The sequence below is a fragment of the Littorina saxatilis genome, linkage group LG7, assembly GCF_037325665.1.
Source record: "Littorina saxatilis isolate snail1 linkage group LG7, US_GU_Lsax_2.0, whole genome shotgun sequence".
In the NCBI taxonomy this organism is placed as follows: Eukaryota; Metazoa; Mollusca; class Gastropoda; order Littorinimorpha; family Littorinidae; genus Littorina; species Littorina saxatilis.
This window is the reverse complement of record NC_090251.1, coordinates 57,176,655-57,197,971: the sequence shown is the minus strand read 5'-3', so window position 1 is coordinate 57,197,971 and position 21,317 is coordinate 57,176,655. Positions and strand designations below refer to the sequence as shown.

Here is a 21,317-nt window from a genome sequence, read left to right as displayed (position 1 = left end):
AATACACCACCAGGGTATACGTCTTTGTCTGGGAGCTTTCAGGACGTCTCCAGTACAGTCCTTATATTTTGAGGCCAAAGAACCCTCTCTGAGGCTGCGACGCCTGAAACTCACCCTAAATTATGTGTTGAAACTGAAAGCTATGCCTACAAATCCAGCCTACCAATGCGTATTTCAACCACAATGCTCTGAATTTTTTGAAAGTCACCCAAATGATCGAGCACCTGTCTTCTCGGATTCAGTCACATCTGGCCGAATCAAAGATAAAACTCGATCATGTTAGTGAAAATCGATGGACAGAAACACCACCATGGACATTGCCAGATCCAGTTGTTCGACTCGATCTGACAAGGTTAAAGAAGTCAGAGACAAATGATTTGATTTTTAAACAGTGTTTTAGCCAGTTCTGTACCGAGTTTCCTTCCCATCAACGAATATACACTGATGGGTCCAAAGCTGAAAGTAAAGTGGCATCAGCTTCTGTCACAGGTCCTAAACTCGATAGGGCCTTTTCGGCCCGTCTTCCGGATGACAGTTCTGTATTTTCTGCAGAGTTGAAAGCTTTACAGCTAGCTCTGAAACAGGTATATCAGTCAAAAAAGAAAGACTTCCTGATTCTGTCGGATTCCCTATCGGCTCTTACCGCCGTGAAGAGAACTCAGTTAGATCACCCACTGTTGGTCGAAATCCAAGAGCTACATGCATCTCTGATTGAAGAAGGCAAAAGGATTGTGTTTGCATGGGTGCCATCCCATGTTGGAATTAGAGGCAACTCTGCAGCTGATCAAGCTGCTAAAGAAGCCAGAGAAAGACTCATCACTGACAAACACACAAAGCATTCAGATTTCAGAACTCGCACCAACATGTACATAAAGTACCTATGGCAGAGTGAATGGGACGAATGTGAAGAAAATAAACTTCATAATATCGTCCCCCAGCTGTCGGACAGCCTACCCCAATGTCGCCTCAACAGGAAAGAAGAGACAGTTCTCTGTCGCTTACACATTGGGCACAGTCACATTACACATTCGTATCTGCTGAAAGGTGAAGATCCACCATACTGTTTTGGATGTGACGAACCATGGACATTAGAACATGTTCTCACAAAATGTGTAGACGTTCAAGAATTTCGAGACAAACACTACAATGCGGAAACACTGAAGGTTTTATTCCGGGATGTTCCCCCGGACAAGATTTTTAACTTTTTAAAAGAGATCAAGATTTTTTACAAGATTTAAAGTACCAGAAGTGAAAATTATTAATTTTTAGAACCTTCTTTTACAGTGATAGATTTGAATGTAAATAGTCTGAAACGTAGAACTTGCCATATGAAGGGAAAAGAAAATAACTGCATCGGTCTCGAATAGCAGCTAGCATCTGCTGAAGAGACATTAAACCCCAAAAACCAACCAACCAACATACTGGAAACTGGTAATCTTCCAGTAGGTATTAATTTAGTTTTACTAAAGCCTGCTGGGACACAAGTAATGGGTTAGTGCATTTGTAAACAGGAATCGCTTGACAAGTGGCCCCCTTCATCCCCCCTTCCTTGTCCTGATATGGCTCTGCGTAGTCGGCTGGACGTTAAGCAACAAATAAACAAACAAACAAACAAACCTTCACCGAGTCACGCTTTGGACTATACAGTCCGTATAATGTGGGTCGTGCACGACCCATACTTTCCAAAGAAGGATTCAACGTAAAACGTATGGGTCGTAAACGACCCTCACCATCCGAATAGGAATAAACGTTTTGCCGCCTCTTTCAGAGTATGAGTCGTACACGACCCACGCCATCCGAATAAGGATAAACAGTATTTAAATTCCTTACGTAATTCCACATGGGTCGTCAACGACCTACATCATCCGGACTGTGTAGTTCAAATGACGTCATCGGTTATTTGTATGTTTACAAAGATAATCTTTGAAATGTTGGGCAATATGAAGGTCGTATGGTGATTGGAGATTACATGAAGTCTCAATTAAAAACTAGGAATAGTTTGAGAGATAAAGACGATTGTGTGAGGCTCTAGGTCGTCCACGATCCACGAAGCTCGCTGAAGGTTAAGACAACCATAATCAATTAAGCCTGTTGCCTGAGAATTTTAAAAAATGGTAACATCCTTCGGGTTCTTTTTTCTCCGTTGCCCATCATTCTTATCTCGTCCGTTGAATCATTCTTGACTTACTGTCTTGTTTCAGTACAGCAATGGAGCAGTTCCCAGACGAAATCCTATTGAAGATCGCGGGCGAGCTGACAGCGGAAGAGCTCCTCGACACGATGCAAGCTGGTCCGCGACTGAGGCGGGTCTTCTCCGACCGCTCTCTGTGGGAGTCCGGCAGCTTTAAGTTCCCCTACTTCAGGGACAGGGTCCCCTCCGTCCAGAAAGCCATCATCGAGCTCTTCGGCCATCACTTCAGGACGCTGGAGCTAGTGTTCAATGCGGGAGGCCTGGGCGCCCAGACGTTTCACACTCTCTCCTTCACAGCTTCCTTCGTCCAGCTAAACCACCTCGCTGTCACGCTGAAGGACTCTGCAGTCCCGTGTCGAGGTCGGCTCATCAAGACTTCCGGTTTTCAGGTCGTCCTGGACGTCTTGAAGAAGGCTTCCCAGCTCAAGAGTCTGACCATAACGCACTGGCCTACCAGTCTTCTGGGGTTTGAAAATTGTGGCGTTCCTGTGCCGCAAAATCTGTGCCCTTCGCAGGTAGTGTTAGATGTCAGGTTGCTTAATACCACCATGCTTGGGACTCCTTCTTCGGCGGATGTAGTGACGTTCATCTCCAACTTTCACAGTTTCAAACACTTGAAGGTCAAAGGAGGGATGCTGGGGGAGGAGTTGATCAACACTTTGGCAGCAGAGGGTCGGCTAGAGAGTCTGACTGTGCACATTGACTCGTACAGCCGAGCTCCCCCTCTCGTGTCTGGTGAAGCGTGGAAAACTCTGACCTCAGAGCTCCCACAACTCGACGTGCAGCTCTTCCTTACAGTCAACACCAAAAGCTGTCCTTTCCATGATCTCTCCGCGTATTTCTTGCGACCTGAAGCCCCGGTGGTCAAAGTCAGCATCAACGCCTATGCCATGCTTGACGTTCCAACCATTCTCAGGTGTCTTGCAGCTTACTCCAAAACCCTCAAGTCCGTTCGCTTTGTCGAACACCACAAGAAAGAAATGCACCCTGGTAGGCTGAGACACATCTTCACTCAGCTACGAGATTTCATGTCCACTTTGTCAGATAAACACGCGTTGCAGAAAATCGTCTTTGAGGGCTGCGTGGAACACTTTGATCCTATGCAGTCACATTTTGACCACGTCATTCCAGAGCCGTTGTACACTGCGATTCAAAAGCGGAAAGTTTACTGGATCCATTGCTCTGACAGAAAGACGCTGCTCGCAGGGACGAGGTTTGAGTGGAGTTGACATGTTGCTTGTCTGTATCCTGGGAAAGTCCAACATATATGACTAAAACTGAGATCGAGCTGTGTGGGAAGAATCTTGCTTTCTTTGACTGAACTAATATGTCGTCAGCAGACATTTAACTATTTCCCAGCAACTTGGTATTGAGGCAACTTTTGGCATCACAGGTTCTGCATTGTTCCCAGACCCGGAGGTCTGGGTTATGCGGAGGCATTTGCCTGTGTGAACGGTGACATTCCGGAACTAGTTTTAGCGCCATTGTGTTGTGAAATACGTCATCAGTTTGTGTACACAGAAAGTTGTGACATCCGTCACCCTATGGGAGGGGTGAAGGTAACATTGTTCATCTGTAGAAAGTTGTGAAATCAGGAGTGAAGGCAAAATTTAATTGGTCATCACAGAGTTTGTGTATCACAGGAAGTTGTGAAATACGTCACCGCAAAATTGTTCAACAAAAACATCATAGGTCGCATTGTGCAGGGTCAACTGCAACAAACTCAAACCGAGCCATTCATATCTTGCTGTATTTGAGTGACTTATATACCGACATTTTTATTTCTTATTTTCAGCACAGGTGTAGGAAAAATCATGAATCAAAATGTTATTTATTTTCTAATTTAACATTTTTTTTACAAATATGACCATGGTCTTTTAAACATACAGTGACATTAAACATTGTTATGTTAAAAAAAAGAAAAAAGAAAAAAAGCTTTTGTGCACAAATCAGAAAATACATTGTACATTTTACCTACAGGCCAAACAGTGTCCGTGGCGGCAAAGGACCAATATTTTTTAGATCAGTCACTGTGGCAAGTTGTCAAGAACGTTAACAGGCGCTTGCATTTGGATGTGTCCACTGATAGTAGGTTTGGTTGTGATCATGATCAATCAGAATAATGTAGGAATAAAAATGTATGACAGTTTGGTATGATGCCATGTAATTCACATATGCTGAAATATGATATTATACATCATATAATATTAATATGGCTGTTGCCATGACCATGAACCCCAAGAAAGGTTTAATGTTATGTAAAATCAAAATACCAAAATCAAGCACCTATTACACGGCTGTTCCCAGCTTACGATTAAGTTGGCAGCTAAATAGGTCATGACCCTCGGTCACCTGTATTTCTGTCCCTGCTGCCAACGCTACAGCGCGCGAGCAACGAAAAGCAGTCTCGCCCCGCGCAATACTACCGCATAATGCGTAACGCAAGTGTGTCAAATGTGACCACCCCTTTTATGATAGCAAAGAGGGCAAAGGTGCCCCGTATGATTTCCGTTCTTTTCTGTGGAAAAAAAAAGCAGGTGTGTGGATGGATCGTGTCGCAATTCCGTTGCGTTCACGATACCACCCTACGTCTGCGGGATTTGATTTGGTTGTTTAATTGAGGAGACGTTTTTCCGGGGGAGTCTTGTACGTTGTAACGTTTCATATGTGTCGGTGATTGTTTGACCACACGCGCACATTCAGGAATCGGCGGAAATCGACATTTTTTGGCCTCGGACATACGTACAGGGTTGCTCGCGCACCAACGCACACCGTGCACACGATCGACCCCCGTCCCCCACCCCCACCCCCACATAAATACTCACGGTGACATACTCTGTCAGTGATACTCTATCTCTGTCTGGCTGGCTGGCTGGCTGGCTGGCTGTCTCTCTCTCTCTCTCTGTCTCTCTCTCTCTCTCTCTTGTATGCTTCTTTAGGTTTTTTTTACATTTAGTCAAGTTTTGACTAAATGTTTTAACGTAGAGGGGGGAATCGAGACGAGGGTCGTGGTGTATGTGCGTGTGTGTGTGTGTGTGTGTGTCTGTCTGTCTGTCTGTCTGTCTGTCTGTCTGTCTGTGTGTGTGTAGAGCGATTCAGACTAAACTACTGGACCGATCTTTATGAAATTTGACATGAGAGTTCCTGGGTATGATATCCCCAGACGTGTTTTTCATTTTTTACATTTAGTCAAGTTATGACTAAATGTTTTAACATAGAGGGGGGAATCGAGACGAGGGTCGTGGTGTATGTGTGTGTGTGTGTGTGTGTGTGTGTGTGCGTGCGTGCGTGTAGAGCGATTCAGACCAAACTACTGGACCGATCTTTATGAAATTTGACATGAGAGTTCCTGGGTATGATATCCCCATACGTTTTTTTCATTTTTTTGATAAATGTCTTTGATGACGTCATATCCGGCTTTTCGTGAAAGTTGAGGCGGCACTGTCACGCTCTCATTTTTTAACCAAAATGGTTGAAATTTTGGTCAAGTAATGTTCGACGAAGCCCGGACTTCGGTATTGCATTTCAGCTTGGTGGCTTAAAATTTAATTAATGACTTTGGTCATTAAAAATCTGAAAATTGTAAAAAAAAAATTTTTTTATAAAACTATCCAAATTTACGTTCATCTTATTCTCCATCATTTGCTGATTCCAAAAACATATAAATATGTTATATTTGGATTAAAAACAAGCTCTAAAAATTAAATAGCCCCCTGTCGATATTTATCGACTAAGTTCCTTTGTGTTGCATTGTTGTGCAAGATGACTGAGTGTGTGCAAGAAACCACTTTGACCATTCACCTAAAAATTACATGAAGGAACGTCTGGGAACCTGCTGATTTGAATCAGCAAATTTTCTTGTCCTGGTTTGAGTCCTATCTCTCAGATAGGATTCAAACAGTCGTGGTAAACGGCATCAGTTCAGAATCCACAGTCCTTCAGTTCGGTGTTCCTCAGGGATCCGTGTTGGGTCCAGTTCTTTTTGTTTTGTACATGAACCCCCTCTTTAACCTCGTCAAACAGTATCCTATCGATCACCACGCCTTTGCAGACGACAACCAGTTGTACAAAGACAGTGAGATTGATCAAATTGATACCACTGTGAGTGAAATGGAAGACTGTGTTGTTGCTGTAAAGGCGTGGATGACGGCTAACAAACTACAGCTAAACGACTCGAAAACTGAATCCATGCTTGTCAGGTCCCAGTACAGATCTTTCCCTGAAAATTCTTTGCCTTCTAGCATTCATGTCGGTGATAGGGACGTCAACTTTGTCTCTTCTGTGACTAATCTTGGCGTTACCTTTGACCACTTCCTCAACCTTTCCCAGCACGTCCAAAACATCCGCACAATTGCGTACAGTAACGTAAGGAAAATCAGTTCTATCCGCCACTATCTTACCCCCCAAGCCGCTCAAACTCTAGCCTGTTCTCTAGTTCTATCCAGAATAGACTATCGCAACAGCCTGTTCTATGGCTGTGATCAAAAACTTGTCGAGTCACTCCAAAAGGTACAAAACTCTGCCACCAAATTGATATATCGTTCTAAGAAGTTTGATCATGTCACACCACTTCTTCGTTCCCTTCATTGGCTTCCCGTGTCCGCTCGTATCAGATACAAGCTTGCTTGTATCTGTTTCTCTGCCAAATTTGAAGATGGCCCTAAATACCTCAAGGAACTGCTCGTCACATATGATAATCCCTCTGACTACAACCTCCGCTCACGCGCTGACAGTCGCAAACTGGAAACTCTCGAGCGAAGCTTGCCTTCTTTTGGAAATCGCTCGTTTGCTTCTGCAGCTGCCATTGTCTGGAATTCTCTCCCTTCCTCCGTTCGCCATTCTGCTTCTAAGGACTCTTTCCGCAGTTCCCTGAAAACGCACCTTTTTCGCGAATCCTTGTAAATTGTCCTTGCCATCTTTATAGACTGTTAGAGGTGAAGTTAGATTTGTTGTTTGAATGTGTCTTTTTTTTTTGTATAGTTGCTTCAGCTTTGAGCTATAGGGTTCTGTATGAAATTTGCATTTAGTCTTTCTTTTTCTTGCTGAGTGTATGTACAGTCCAGAGAGGAGACGGACATGGTGTGAGCTTGTCCAGGGGGTATATGAACATCTCAGTGGCAGGGGGATGGAAGCACTTGTTAATGAGTGGGAGTGTGTATGCGCGTGGTGTGCACGATGATGTATGCACGTGAGTGATATTTGTAAATGTGTATTATTATAATATCATCTTTGTATTTATATTATTGAAATTGTTATATCTCGATGTACAGCGCTAAGAGCATAGTTAAATTTGTGAAGCGGCGCTATATAAGCTATCTTTATTATTATTATTATTATTATTGATACAACGTCGCTGGATATCTTAATTGTTCCCATTAACTTGGACAAGATAAGAGTACAGACCAATGTAAGATTCTAAAGATACGTTTGTCACATCAGAACGGGAAACATAACAAAACGAATCATCTTTGAGACACCTGTTTATTAACTTTATGTTATCATACGCCGGGAGGATTTAGATACATTTTGGCCTTAGCCATAAATGAGTTTATGATAAAGCGAAAGCAGCCTGCAATTGAGCCGTTTGAGATGGGCTTAAGCAAACAAGTCATTCTCAAACGGCTTATCGCTATTCAGTTGGCGTTCTATTCCATTCGATCTACTTTTCCAGGAACAACAGACAACAGAAGCTGAAGGAAAAAAGACGACCAAGGATCCGCAAGCGACGATCACGGTTTCAATTTTACTCTTTTTATCTTTAGTAGTCTTAAGTTTGTTAGGTGAAAGAATCGTGAATTTTGTCAGTAGATTAATGACTTTAACTTAATCGATCGGAAGCATGGGTTGACAGAAGACCGGTTTCCTTTGTTCCCGGGGTGGCAGAACGGGTGGCTGGCACTAATTTCCGTCTGAAGCTCCAAGCGCTTCGTCTCCATTTCTATCTGGAGCTCTAAGCGTTTCAGCTCAATTTGCCTTTCTTCACGCTGCGCTTGTCTTTCTTCACGCTGTGCTTCTCTTTCTTCACGCTCACGCTGCGCTTGTCTTTCTTCACGCTGTGCTTCTCTTTCTTCACGCTCATGCTGCGCTTGTCTTTCTCTTTCTTCACGCTCACGCTGCGCTTGTCTTTCTCTTTCTTCACGCTCACGCTGCGCGTGTCTTTCTTCACGCTGCGCCAGGAGTCGTGTCTGGAACTCGACGAACTCCGTCAACTGCTTGCCTTTTAGTCCCAGTTCAATTCCTTTTCCCCAGAACTCAGCCATTCTGGTCTTTACCGGTGCGTTCGTCTGTATTCTTTCACAGCCCCGAACGTAGACGAATGTAGTCTTCTGAAAGAACACAGTCTCTACTGCACCTCCGATGCTTCTCTCGTCGCTGGTCACCTTCGTAGACGCAGGCTGCCACCCTCCTCGTCTAACGTGACGGCGCACTCTGCTCACGATACGTACACGACGTACCTCAGTCGTATTTCGTAGTATTAATGCACTAGCTCCGCGACGAAGTCCGTCTCGTCCAAACGGTAGCTTACCTCTGTAATCCCGATACACTCCGGCGTCGCTCACCGTACGGAGCTGCGGCGATTACCAAACTCTTCACCAGTCACACCGAATCCACGGTTCCGTAGTCTCAATACTGATCCCTCAGGATACACCCGATTGATGGCTACCTCCTGTGACTGTCTTGACGCTGGTCCTTGTTGCTGGAAAACCCTTGGCGTTAAACGTAGATCCCGGCTTGGCCCCCAATTGTTACACGACACTTGAGATTGCCACAAGTTCTCAAATGTCGTATAGTTGTGTTCTTTTATTCTACGTCGCCCGTCTTCGCAGCAACAGAAAACAACTCGTCAAATTGAGTTCGAGGATTTATTCAGCATTCCGCACATACAACTGCACATCGTACCAGAACTCAAATAGAAGCTCTTTTACATACAAATCGCGCTGGCATATATAGTAAATACTCAATCTCGAGAATATTCCAGACCGAACATGATACAACTACATTATACGAGCCGTGCATGGACTAAACTAGCGACATTCTCTATGACGTACATCAAAAGCGCCGACGCATTTAATCCGAACGAACGCCACGAACTCACGACTAAAACAGCGTGGTAAACAACTTGTTTTGACAGTACTAGAAAGTTCACCTGCATTCTCGTCCAAGCATAAATATTGTGTTTACAAAATTTAATATCGGTACTTTCCCACAAAGTACAAATAAGTCAACTACATGCAACACACAAAACTGAACCAAAGCTCAGCAACGGTAGCGTTTCCTAACAGGGGGAGAGGAGGAAAAGGGAGTGGCGGAATGAAAAGGAGATAGTTTGTGTGTGTGACTGTGGTGTGTGTGTGTGAGTGTGGTGTGTGTGGGTGTACATTTCAGTCCATTTGCATTCTTGAATGTACAATGTTTCTCAGATTCAGTTATGTGTTGTCGGCTATGTATGTGTTAAAGAGACATTTTAAAAAGCTCTGTGTATAAACATTTGTGAACACGTCAATATATTCTTTGGTAATTAAGATCAGCCGTCATTCTTAAAATGTTATTTTCTTCTTCAAAATGAGTTTTGTTTGGTTTGAGTGTGTAAATTGCGTCCTCCCAAGCAAAAACTTTAAAAAAAGGGGGACAAAAACATTGATAATAATTTAAGAAATTCGCAAGTAAATAATGGAATAAAGTCTTTGCTTGTCTGCTGTTTCCCCTGTGTGTTTTTAATTGGTTGGTTTCCGAGAAACAGCAATGAACGGACCAGTCCCTTATGTTCAGTATTTCGTTGTCTGGTGTGCGTTTCTGAGTGAAACAAACCTGGTTCAGAACTGTTCTCACTCTCTCGGTCTGTCTGTCTGTCTGTCTCTGTCTGTCAAACACACACCAAGCACACGCATGCACACGCACACGCACGCACACACACACACACACACACACACACACACACACACACACACACACACACACACATACGTGCACCTACTGTAGAAACAGCAAATATGCAGCTGTGCAACCGGATTCACACACATGTACACTATAACTGATAAGAGAGAAAGGTGTTTCATTAAACATTGGCTGTGGGGTCCTGATTTGGCCTATTATGGTCCGCTGGACCCGAAAAGCAACAGCTAACTAACTAACTATTAAACATTGGCAGAAGTGCGTATGAATGTGTGTTTTCTTTAATTGTGTGCCTATGTCTGCATGTATGTGGCTGTGTATGTGGCCGTGTGTATGTGACTGTGTGTATGTCAGTGGCTGTGTGTATGTGACTGTGTATGTGACTGTGTGTATGTGACTGTGTGTATGTGACTGTGACTGTGACCGTTTGTCTCTGAGTGCGCGTGTGTTTGCGTGAGAATGCAAGTGTGTGTGTCTGATTTTCCGTTATCTATATGGGTGAATAAATAGATTCAATTTAAGAACATGTGCATGACAATCCTGTTTATAAGCACAATACACGGATTAAGCCAGTATTCAAGCGACATCATCTGTTTACAATCTTGAGTCAGTGGCAACTACATGTATATACGCAATTACGTGCACGGCGTATGGCAGCCTGCTTGTACATATATTTGATACTAGAATGAATACCCGCTTCGCCGGGTAGCCGGCTTCGCCGGGAAGAAGTACTTAGAGCCGTACGCCGGGTCCGAACAATGGACCCGCCAAGCTTAGGTCCCTCCCAGATTCGTGGAATGGGAACAGCACGAAAATGATTCAGTGGCCATAATGCCATGAATGGACCCGCCAAGCTTAGGTCCCTCCCAGATTCGTGGAATGGGAACAGCACGAAAATGATTCAGTGGCCATAATGCCATTCCTGACCATATCGAGTCCCATCCTTGTCGACGAATGTAACCGTGTTAATCACCTTTGGAGGCGAACTCCACTCAAATAGGACTGAGCAATTTAGAGCTTATCTCTAAGCCCTTTTGAACTGTTATGGCTTCTGAAAGGAAGGCCAGTACATAAAATTACACAAAAGCCGCCAGACCACATCACAAACAGAACTGAACAATGCACAGGTGTTGCTCACATAAAAAAACACACACACACACACACACACACACACACAAACACAGAGAAGCCGTATCTATAGAGAGATAGATGACAGTGTATTTTTCGCGTGGCTATAAATTGATTCGACCTTTGCACTTTTACAGTGAGGATAATTTACGGGTCCAATTTACGTTCTGGACACTGCGTTGACCTTCTAAAAATAGTAACAGTAACAGAACGCCGGGAATATCCGAAGACGCTCCACTCACACTATAGTGCACCATTACGAAGGAAGGGAGGTAAACGCTGAAAACCTGGAGAATATGAGAAGATAAGGAAGAGTTACTTATAATGGTGAAATGAACACAAAAACCAAAATCGATTCAGCGCTGCGCGCTGAGAGCACGTGTTGAAATATCTCATCGATGATATTGTGTCCGGGGTGTAGCTGAATACGGTGTCCAAATTTGAAAAAGATCCACCGAGAACTTTGGCGTTGTGATGTGGTGTAGCGGCTATGGTGTGTCGGTACGGGGGCCCGGGTAGCTGAGGTGGAACCAAAATCGGTTCAGCGCTGCGCGCTGAGAGCACGTGTTGAAATATCGACCAGGTTGTGTCCTGTACCGGGTCAACCTGAATATGCCCACCAAATTTGAAGCAGATCCATCGAGAACTTTGGCCGTGCATGGCGAATACACAAATACACAAACACACAGACACAGACACACAGACACTAGTCGTATATATATATAGATCATTTGAAGCGCAGAAAGACAGTTGGAAACACCATATGCAGGGGCGGATCTGGGTTTTGAAAGGGGGGGGGGGTGCAAAGTTTTTTTGTTTGTTTTTTGTATCTTATCAGCGAAGGCGCGAAGCGCCGAACCGATGGCGCGAAGCGCCGAGCATGCTAGGGGGGTCCGGGGGCATACCCCCCCCGGAATTTTTTTTTAAAAGGAAGCAAAATTGTGCAATCTGAGCGTGTAAAGTGCTATTTTCAGGTGATACATTTTTCTTCTTTTTTTTTTCTTCTTTTTTTTTGTTTTTTTTTGTGGTCCTGCTGGGGGGGGGGGTGCAATTGCACCCATTGCACCCCCCCCCCAGATCCGCCCCTGATATGGTAAAACAAAACATGTGCTTAACATGTACTTTAAGCGCAGAAACACAGTAGGAAAACACGATATGGTAATACGCTTAACAAGTCGTGCTTTGACATTAAGATTTAGTGAAAGCACATGTTGATACAAACGTATATAACATATATATGTCGTATCCATTCTGTACAATTTGCGCATTATGTACAATGAGCAGCATATCTTGCACATTGTATACAAGATACAAGATATTTATTCACCAATTTTGCAAAAGGATTTCATCTTGGCACGGCACGGTAAAAATAAAATAAAAACCAACCAGACACATATGCAGACACACATCACCATGCATGCATACATACGTACATTACACTGTCATGCACACACAGACACAACACACACACACACACACACACACACAATTATTTACATACTCACACATAACCAGCCACATATCTACATCACAAATTCACATCGCCGCCTTGTAAAGGTAAGAACCATATCCGTTTAAAAGGGGTGCCAGTAATATCAATGCAACATTAGTGAATACTAGAACAATACCTAAAAATTATAAACCATTTAAAAGTAAGTAGTACACGTAATTATTATCATTTAGTCAGATCATCACATAAAATTATATAATCATAATCTAGCCAGTTAGACAGTTTAAAACAACAGTATTAACAGACTATCACAGATCTACTCAAGCACCTGAACCTAGAGTCACATTGCACAAAACTACTACCATCACAGAACTACTCAAGCACCTAAAAAATAAGGACCATTCCACATTGCACATACTTCCACTATCACAAGTTATGAGAACAGTAATGGAATGCAGTGAAAGGACTAAGTAACAAAAGAACCCCCCCCCCCCCAATCCTATAACTACAGTATATTACAACGTCTACTCTACAGGAGTTGTCAGTACAGCATGGGGGAATGAAGCTAGAGCGAAAGCGACTAGTTCTGGCTTTCAAAGCTCTGTAGCGCCTACCAAATGGAAGAGGCTCGAAGAAGTGGTTTGCCGGGTGGGAGGGGTCGTGAACAATCTTTCCTGCTTTTCGACCTGAGCGCAACTCAAAAATAGAGGCAACGGAAGGGAAGTCACAGCCCGCGACCTTGGAGGCTGTCCGCACAATGCTCTCCAGTAGCTGTTTCTCTTTCTCAGTGGTGCTGCCATACCAGACCGTGATAGAAAAACACAGGGTGCTCTCAACGACTGCGCGATAGAACTGCGCCATGATTTGCTGTGACATACGGAACTTGCGCAACTGTCTCAGGAAGTGCAGCCGCTGCTGGCACTTCTTAATGATGGACGTGGTGTTCCCGTCCCATTTCAGGTCTTCAGAGATCAGTGTGCCGAGAAATTTGAATGAAGAGACCTGTTCTACAGCTTCCCCATTTATTTCAAGGGGCAAGATGGGGTCTTTCTTTCGTCGAGGGTCGATAACGACTTCTTTTGTTTTAAGAACGTTTAGCTCGAGATCATTTTCAGAGCACCACTCAACCACTCTTTAAACCTCCCCCCGGTATGCGTCCTCATTGGAGTCAGAAATCAGGCCTTCAATGGTGGTGTCGTCTGAGAATTTGATTATGTGTGTGGATGGGTGAGCGGAGGTGCAGTCGTTGGTGAAAAGGGTGAAGAGTAGAGGGGACAGAACACAACCCTGCGGGGCACCAGTGTTCAGAGTGAGTGAGGCAGAGAGTGAGTTGTTGAGTCGGACGACCTGAGGACGGTCAAGCAAGAAATCTAGAAGCCAGTGGCAGAGAGAGAGAGGGACATCGAGACCAATCAGTTTGTGGAAGAGCTTGTGAGGGATGATCGTGTTGAATGCGGAGGAATAATCAATGAACAACATTCTAGCGTAGGTGCGAGGGTTCTCAAGGTGCTGCAAGACAAAATGAAGACCCATGGCGACGGCATCATCGACGGACCTGTTGGCTTGGTAAGCAAACTGGAGTGGGTCAGACAGGTGACCCGTGAAAGCCCGCAGGTGCCGCAGAATCAACCGCTCCAGAACCTTCATGATGACAGATGTCGGTGCCACAGGGCGGAAGTCATTCAGCTGAGTTACCTTGGGCTTTTTGGGGACTGGGACAATTACTGAAGACTTGAAGCACCGTGGCACAGACATCTGCTGCACAGAAGTGTTAAAATTGTCAGTAAGAACAGGCGCGAGCTGGTCAGCACAGGACCTCAAGGTCGATGTTGAGACAAGGTCAGGACCAGAAGCCTTTCTTGGATTCTGTTTACGGAAGAGACCCCTGACCTCACTCTCCCGGATGGTAAATGCCGGCGCCAAAAGAGACGCATCGTCAGGGAGAGGAGGACGGTAACCGAGTAAGGAGTTCTTCTGGTCTGTCACAAAGATGTGAGTAGCATATTTGTGAGGTGAAACCACGTCGTGGTTTTAACCTCCCTAAATGTTGTACAGGCGAGGGTAGCTGACCGGACTGGCGTTATTCACGTGTTTCTTGTGTTCCACGCTAAACTGGCTTTAGCTTGATATGAGCTGTGTTGAGACATGTAGCTGGTCTGGGGTAACTAACGTCACAGCGTTTGAGATTTTCAACCGGGAAGGTTGTTCAGCGTGTGTCAGACTTGTTCAGGGAACAAGTACTCTTTCAAGAGACGGGTCTCTTAAGGTAAATGATTTACTATGTTGTATATTATTGACGTGGGAATACATAGCTGGAGCGTAAAGGTTAGTGTGTATAAAGTGCGCCAAATCTTAGTGTGAAGCGCTGAGAGAATTATTGATGTAATTGTTTCACGGGTTTTCATGGGGAATTTCTTGAACATAATTGCTACGCATTTATGTTATGTGTAAGACGGTCATGCTTTGTATGGGGAGTGTTATTCATAGATTAAGTATTAGTTTGGATATTGAATGTGGACGGAATGTGAACGTGGAATGAACGAGAATGTATGAGTGGTACATGAACGTTTGGAAGAAGAGATGGTTTTAGAGAATGTTGTATTAAGACTTGGTTAAATTCTTTAGGAGTTTCCATGAGGGATTTCCATGGCGTATAAGGTAGGGACCTTACACGAGGGAAGCGCTAGATGTCGGTGGAAGCAAGGGACCACCGCGGCGCAGATGACTAGACGAGTGGAGTCTTCATCGATACCGGTCGTAGCTGACGACGGTTGTTTCCGCTACGGGCGGAAGGGTTTCTCGGGGAGAATCCTGGGAGGTGTGTTGGCATCTTCAGTGAGAGGTGTGCTGGCATCTTCAGCGAAAGGTGTGTGTTAGCATCTCTGTGTGTTGGCATCTTCAGCGAAAGGTGTGTGTTAGCATCTCTGTGTGTTGGCATCTGAATTCATTATTCTACGAGGATTCAGCGAGACAAGTAAGTGAACTGGCGACATGCAGTGAGCCGTGAAACGAACTCGTGAGTGTCCGTTGGTACCTTCTTGTGTGCGTTAATCTTTATTTGAGAAAGTATTGTTATAATAATTATGTATTCATATGTATTGAGTGGAAGTTAGAAGATTGTGTGAGCTATGTGTTGAAATGTTGACTGTTATTGATGTATTTGAAGTGAAGTAATATGTTGTTTTGGTTGAGGAAATAACAAGCCTATATCCTCCCAATTTCTGTTGTTTAAAGTGTTTGGTGTGAAAAAGGGTAGAGACAGTGCAAAAGGGCAGAACACGTACATTTCATTTATTTCACATACAAACCACTTTATGACATGGTCAAACCTGCTATAAAACACATTCAGTTTGTCAGATAAGTCAGGGTCAACATTGTCTGAAGGCGCAGCCTTGTGCTTATAGTTTGTGGCCTGCTGGAGGCCTCGCCAGACCTCACGGGTGTTGTTCGAGGAGAAGTGGTCTTCAATCTTCTGGCGATAGGTAGTCTTTGCATGGCGGATCTCACGTTTGACCTCTGCCTTGGCCTGCTTGTACCGCACCTGGTCGTCGCTCTTGAAAGCATCGTTCTTAGCGTCAAGTTTGACCTTGACCTCACGACTGAACCAGGGCTTGTTGTTACCATATATGCGTACAGTCTTAGTTGGAATGCAGACCTGCTCACAGAAGGCAATATATGAGGTAACAGTATCAGTGTATTCATCTAAGCTATCACAATTGTCCCTGAACACGCCCCAATCCTGCAGCGTCTCGGAGGCCTCACTAGTCCATTTCTTGACCGTTTTTGTAACCGGCTTAACAGCCTTGAGTCTTTGTCGGTAGGTCGGAGTGAGAACCACCATTGCATGATCGGAGTTGCCGAGGGGTGCTCTAGGCACTGCACGATAAGCGTCTTTGATTGTGGTATGGCAGTGGTCAAGAGTATACAATGAGCAAAACTGTTGCCCATTGTATACAATGAGCAAGACCATAAAGTTGCACATTGTATACAATGTGCACCGAGTGAGCAAGATTGTTGAATGGCGTTCAAGCTACACTGATATATGAATCATAGTGAATGGTTGAATGGAATATGTGAGTAAAGTGTTCAAATAACGATGTTTGTTATGTTTTAATTCTCATTTCGCTAAAACTATACAGTGCATTAGGACCACAACACCTTTGTTCAATTTCGCTTTCTTCAGCGTGCAATTTTGACACAGAGCAAGGAAAATCTTGATTTGTTGCCGAGTGACGTTGGCGTACTTTTTGTGTAGTTCCTTTTCCATGCGTTTCTCACCACCGTGGCCGCAAGCTGCGTGGGCTTCTTTGATGACGTTGTAGACGTCTTCCAGAGCTACGAAATATCGTGCAGGATTCGATCCCGCCACAATCAGTCTTTGGAAATGTGCAACTTCGATTACGTCGTATCGCTTTACGAGTTTGTAGTCGTTGGGCGTCTTCTTTTGGCTTCCGAGTTTCAGTTGTCGAACTCTTTCCGTCATGGTGGTAAGGTCTTCCTGTGTGAACCACTTCACGTGGCCAACACTTTGACGTTGCACTTCTGCATCAAACTTAGTTCGATTTTGATCCATGGTGGTCGCGTTCTATCGCCGGGCAGACTGACACTGACACCGAAACTAAAATACTGAAAGAAAGAGAGTGGACAGACAATCCAAACAATTTCAAACACGAGTTCGGTTCAGTCCTATTTGGTCAAAACTGCACGTAGTTTGCAAGATCGTTATTTGAACCCTTTACTCACAAATAGAAAAAGTGTGAAAGGCGGTGAAAACGACGCTCTCATTAGCTGACGTTGCTGTTTCTATCTCTTACTTTTAGCATGACATGACAATGTGAGCGTTATTATGAACGAATGTTATGTGCGTGTGTTGAAACAACATTAATTGTTTTATTTGTTTTTATTGTTTAATTAAAGGGGCAGTCAACAGGTTGCTGTCGTTTCATGTTTTCGGGCCAAAAAGAGATTGCTTACTCTTTACTCTTTACTCTAGGTAAATGTAACAAAAAATATATTTTAAAAAAAGATTTTGAATATTTTTTTGAAAAAAATTGTTTTGGATTTTTCGTTCCATTCTTTTTCTTATCACATGCACGCCAGTTCAAAACGCCGAAAGCAAAAAAAAACGCATGCATATTGGTCAAATTTGAAGCGAGTTACGGCCGTTTAAAAAAAATATATATGACGTCATTCTACTTCCACTACAAAGTTAAATGTTATTTCCAGCCAAACTAACAGCGCTAAAGTGGTTCCTATGCATCAAAGAATTTTTTAAAACAAAGTTGTTTTTAGCTGTTTTCTGCCCCTTTAATTTACAATAATTAAATTCTTAATACACTTGTTTAGTTTTAGCGAAATGAGAATTAAAACAATGCTTAAACATAACAAACATCGTTATTTGAACACTTTACTCACATATTCCATTCAACCATTCACTATGATTCATATATCAGTGTAGCTTGAACGTCATTCAACAATCTTGCTCACTCGGTGCACATTGTATACAATGTGCAACTTTATGGTCTTGCTCATTGTATACAATGGGCAACAGTTTTGCTCATTGTATACAATGTGCAAGATATGCTGCTCATTGTACATAATGCGCAAATTGTACAGAATGGATACGACATATATATATATATATCACTTTAAACGTAAAAACACTGTACGAAAGAACATTATGTGCTTTGTATCTACCTCACTTTACTTTATAATCTCTCGTTGTTCCTATTGTGCATGTCGCCTTTCTTACCCTTGTGACGGTTTCTGACCTCTGTCCGTTCAACACCCAAACATGGCGGATGGGGCTGGTCGAAGATGGAAACGGGAGTGTTAAGGGGGAGGGGGGGAGGGGGGGGAGGGGGGGACGGAGTGTTAAGGGGGGGGGGGGTGGTCACGGAAGCAATCATCGCATTAACATATCACACAGATGCACAGAGATATACATGGTCGTGACAGAAAACTAATCAAACACGATGCCGGATGTTAGAGAAATTGAATATATCACCTACGAGTTAATATGATTCTTTTCATGATATAAATGCATACTAGTGGTACCCGTGCTACGCACTTTGTGTGCTGCGCATGCGATGTCATTTTGTTGGTTATGTGCTTGTGAAAATGTTGTTTGCACCCCTCCCCCCCCCCCCCCGCACATTATCCCGCATATAATGAATTATATTCTCTTGGTGAAAAATAAAATGTTAACCCTTACACCGGTGCAATTCTGTAACACATGTTACATAGCCACTGGTGAATTAACAGAGAGAAAAATAACAAAAAACAGTCATATAGGTTTTCGCATCAATGGGAGGTAATCGGAACTGACCAAAAAGACTGCGCGACCGCACGCGACTATACAAACAAACAAAATAAAATACAGCAGGTATGGCGTTTGCATGAATCCATGATTACGTCTACATGAACAACAGTGATAAAAGTGCGCATCTCTTCCCAGCCGTGCAGCGCTTTGAAAGTTGGAAGCATTAAAATTTAAACGGGTAAAAAGCCATCGTGAAGATACGAAAAAAAAGTATGACGTGTAAAATACTTAATGATTCAAACGCATAGTATAACATATGTAACTGACAACAGAAAATATATACATGGTTCACACACACAATCGAGTGCACACATCCATGCTTATTTAAAGTCATGTACACACACACACACGGCATCAAGCAACACACAATTAAATGACACATATGGAATATGGAAAACGTATAATGGACATGAACATGGCAAGTAATTTACACCGTTACCTACTATAAAATTGATGATATATATATACCACTCACTTGCTATTCGCCTAAAAGCTTGCAGTGTGCTGTGACACATATAAGAAACCAGAAGAAAAAAGGACTTTACTTTGGCGAAAAGAGCATATGCTGCTTATTTTTGTACATAACTGCTATAACTGTATTTTTTCCGAACACTTACATGTAAAAAACATAGAGATATATCTTACCATTTCACTAAGACAGCCAAAATAACGGTCAAATTAAGGGGAGATCATGATGACGTACATGTCTATGGTTGCACCGGGGGAAAATATTTAGTCGCTGGAACCTATAAGGTTGTGAAAATGTTGTTTGCACCCCCCCCCCCCCCCCCCGCACATTATCCCGCATATAATGAATTATATTCTCTTGGTGAAAAATAAAATGTTAACCCTTACACCGGTGCAATTCTGTAACACATGTTACATAGCCACTGGTGAATTAACAGAGAGAAAAATAACAAAAAACAGTCATATAGGTTTTCGCATCAATGGGAGGTAATCGGAACTGACCAAAAAGACTGCGCGACCGCACGCGACTATACACACAAACAAAATAAAATACAGCAGGTATGACGTTTGCATAAATCCATGATTACGTCTACATGAACAACAGTGATAAAAGTGCGCATCTCTTCCCAGCCGTGCAGCGCTTTGAAAGTTGGAAGCATTAAAATTTAAACGGGTAAAAAGCCATCGTGAAGATACGAAAAAAAGTATGACGTCTAAAATACTTAATGATTCAAACGCATAGTATAACATATGTGATTGACAACAGAAAATATATACATGGTTCACACACACAATCGAGTGCACACATCCAATCCATGCTTATTTAAAGTCATGTACACACACACACATACATACATGGCATCAAGCAACTCACAATTAAATGACACATAAGGAATATGGAAAACGTATAATGGACATGAACATGGCAACTAATTTACACCGTTACCTACTATAAAATTGATGATATATATATACCACTCACTTGCTATTCGCCTAAAAGCTTGCGGTGTGCTGTGACACATATAAGAAACCAGAAGAAAAAAGGACTTTACTTTGGCGAAAAGAGCATATGCTGCTTATTTTTGTACATAACTGCTATAACTGTATTTTTTCCGAACACTTACATGTAAAAAACATAGAGATATATCTTACCATTTCACTAAGACAGCCAAAATAACGGTCAAATTAAGGGGAGATCATGATGACGTACATGTCTATGGTTGCACCGGGGGAAAATATTTAGTCGCTGGAACCTATAAGGTTATACGGCGACTTATCAGGTGATAATGTTTCGAACTATTTAGTAAACAAATCTATGGAATATTTTGGAGTTCCATTAACAGATAAACAGATCTATCTATCTTCTTATTATTTTAGGTTCGTCTGGGGTAGAGAAATAAAACACACAGCTAGGTTCGTCTGAGGTGCGGTCGCGTGTTTAGTCGAACCGAAAGTTGAAGAAGAACCAATCACAGATCTCTTTCGCCGCGATGTCAAAGTTCAGGTCAAAGTTCACTGTTGTCTGCTCAAATTTGCGAGACAAACCTCTTCAAACTTTGTTCGTGGACAAAATTGGAAGTCGGGACCTAGCGGAATCGATTTCCTGGGTCACGTTGGCATAGCAACCGAAGGAGAAGGCACAAATCCGCGCGGTTTGGTCACAGGAATCGAAAAACCACCGAAAATCCTACCAGTATTATATAGTAGATTGTCAGCGACTGAGCCCATAGCGAGATCAGAAGAGCTTTGGAACAGAACAGTTTTGCAGTCAGATTGAAGACAACAGAAACACCCAAAGGTAGCCGTAGCTTTTTTCCAGTAACACTTTATGTTGTTGTTGTTTTTGTATTTGTTGTTGTTGTTTT

At 43.1% G+C, this 21,317-nt stretch overlaps 1 protein-coding gene and 1 long non-coding RNA gene across 2 annotated transcripts in view; one reads left to right on the top strand and one right to left on the bottom strand.

The window, feature by feature from the left end:
- LOC138971888 (uncharacterized) overlaps positions 1 to 21,317 on the bottom strand; it is a 133,032-nt gene that overhangs the window by 4,870 nt on the left and 106,845 nt on the right. Inside the window, exon 2 of the long non-coding RNA XR_011457416.1 lies at positions 1,430 to 1,617. This is a non-coding gene — a long non-coding RNA (uncharacterized lncRNA). The remainder of the gene's footprint in view (positions 1 to 1,429; positions 1,618 to 21,317) is intronic.
- Positions 21,142 to 21,317, top strand: part of LOC138971873 (uncharacterized) — a 4,282-nt gene continuing 4,106 nt past the window's right edge. The window contains exon 1 of the mRNA XM_070344711.1: positions 21,142 to 21,250. The gene's annotated coding sequence lies outside the window, so the exon portion shown is untranslated. The remainder of the gene's footprint in view (positions 21,251 to 21,317) is intronic.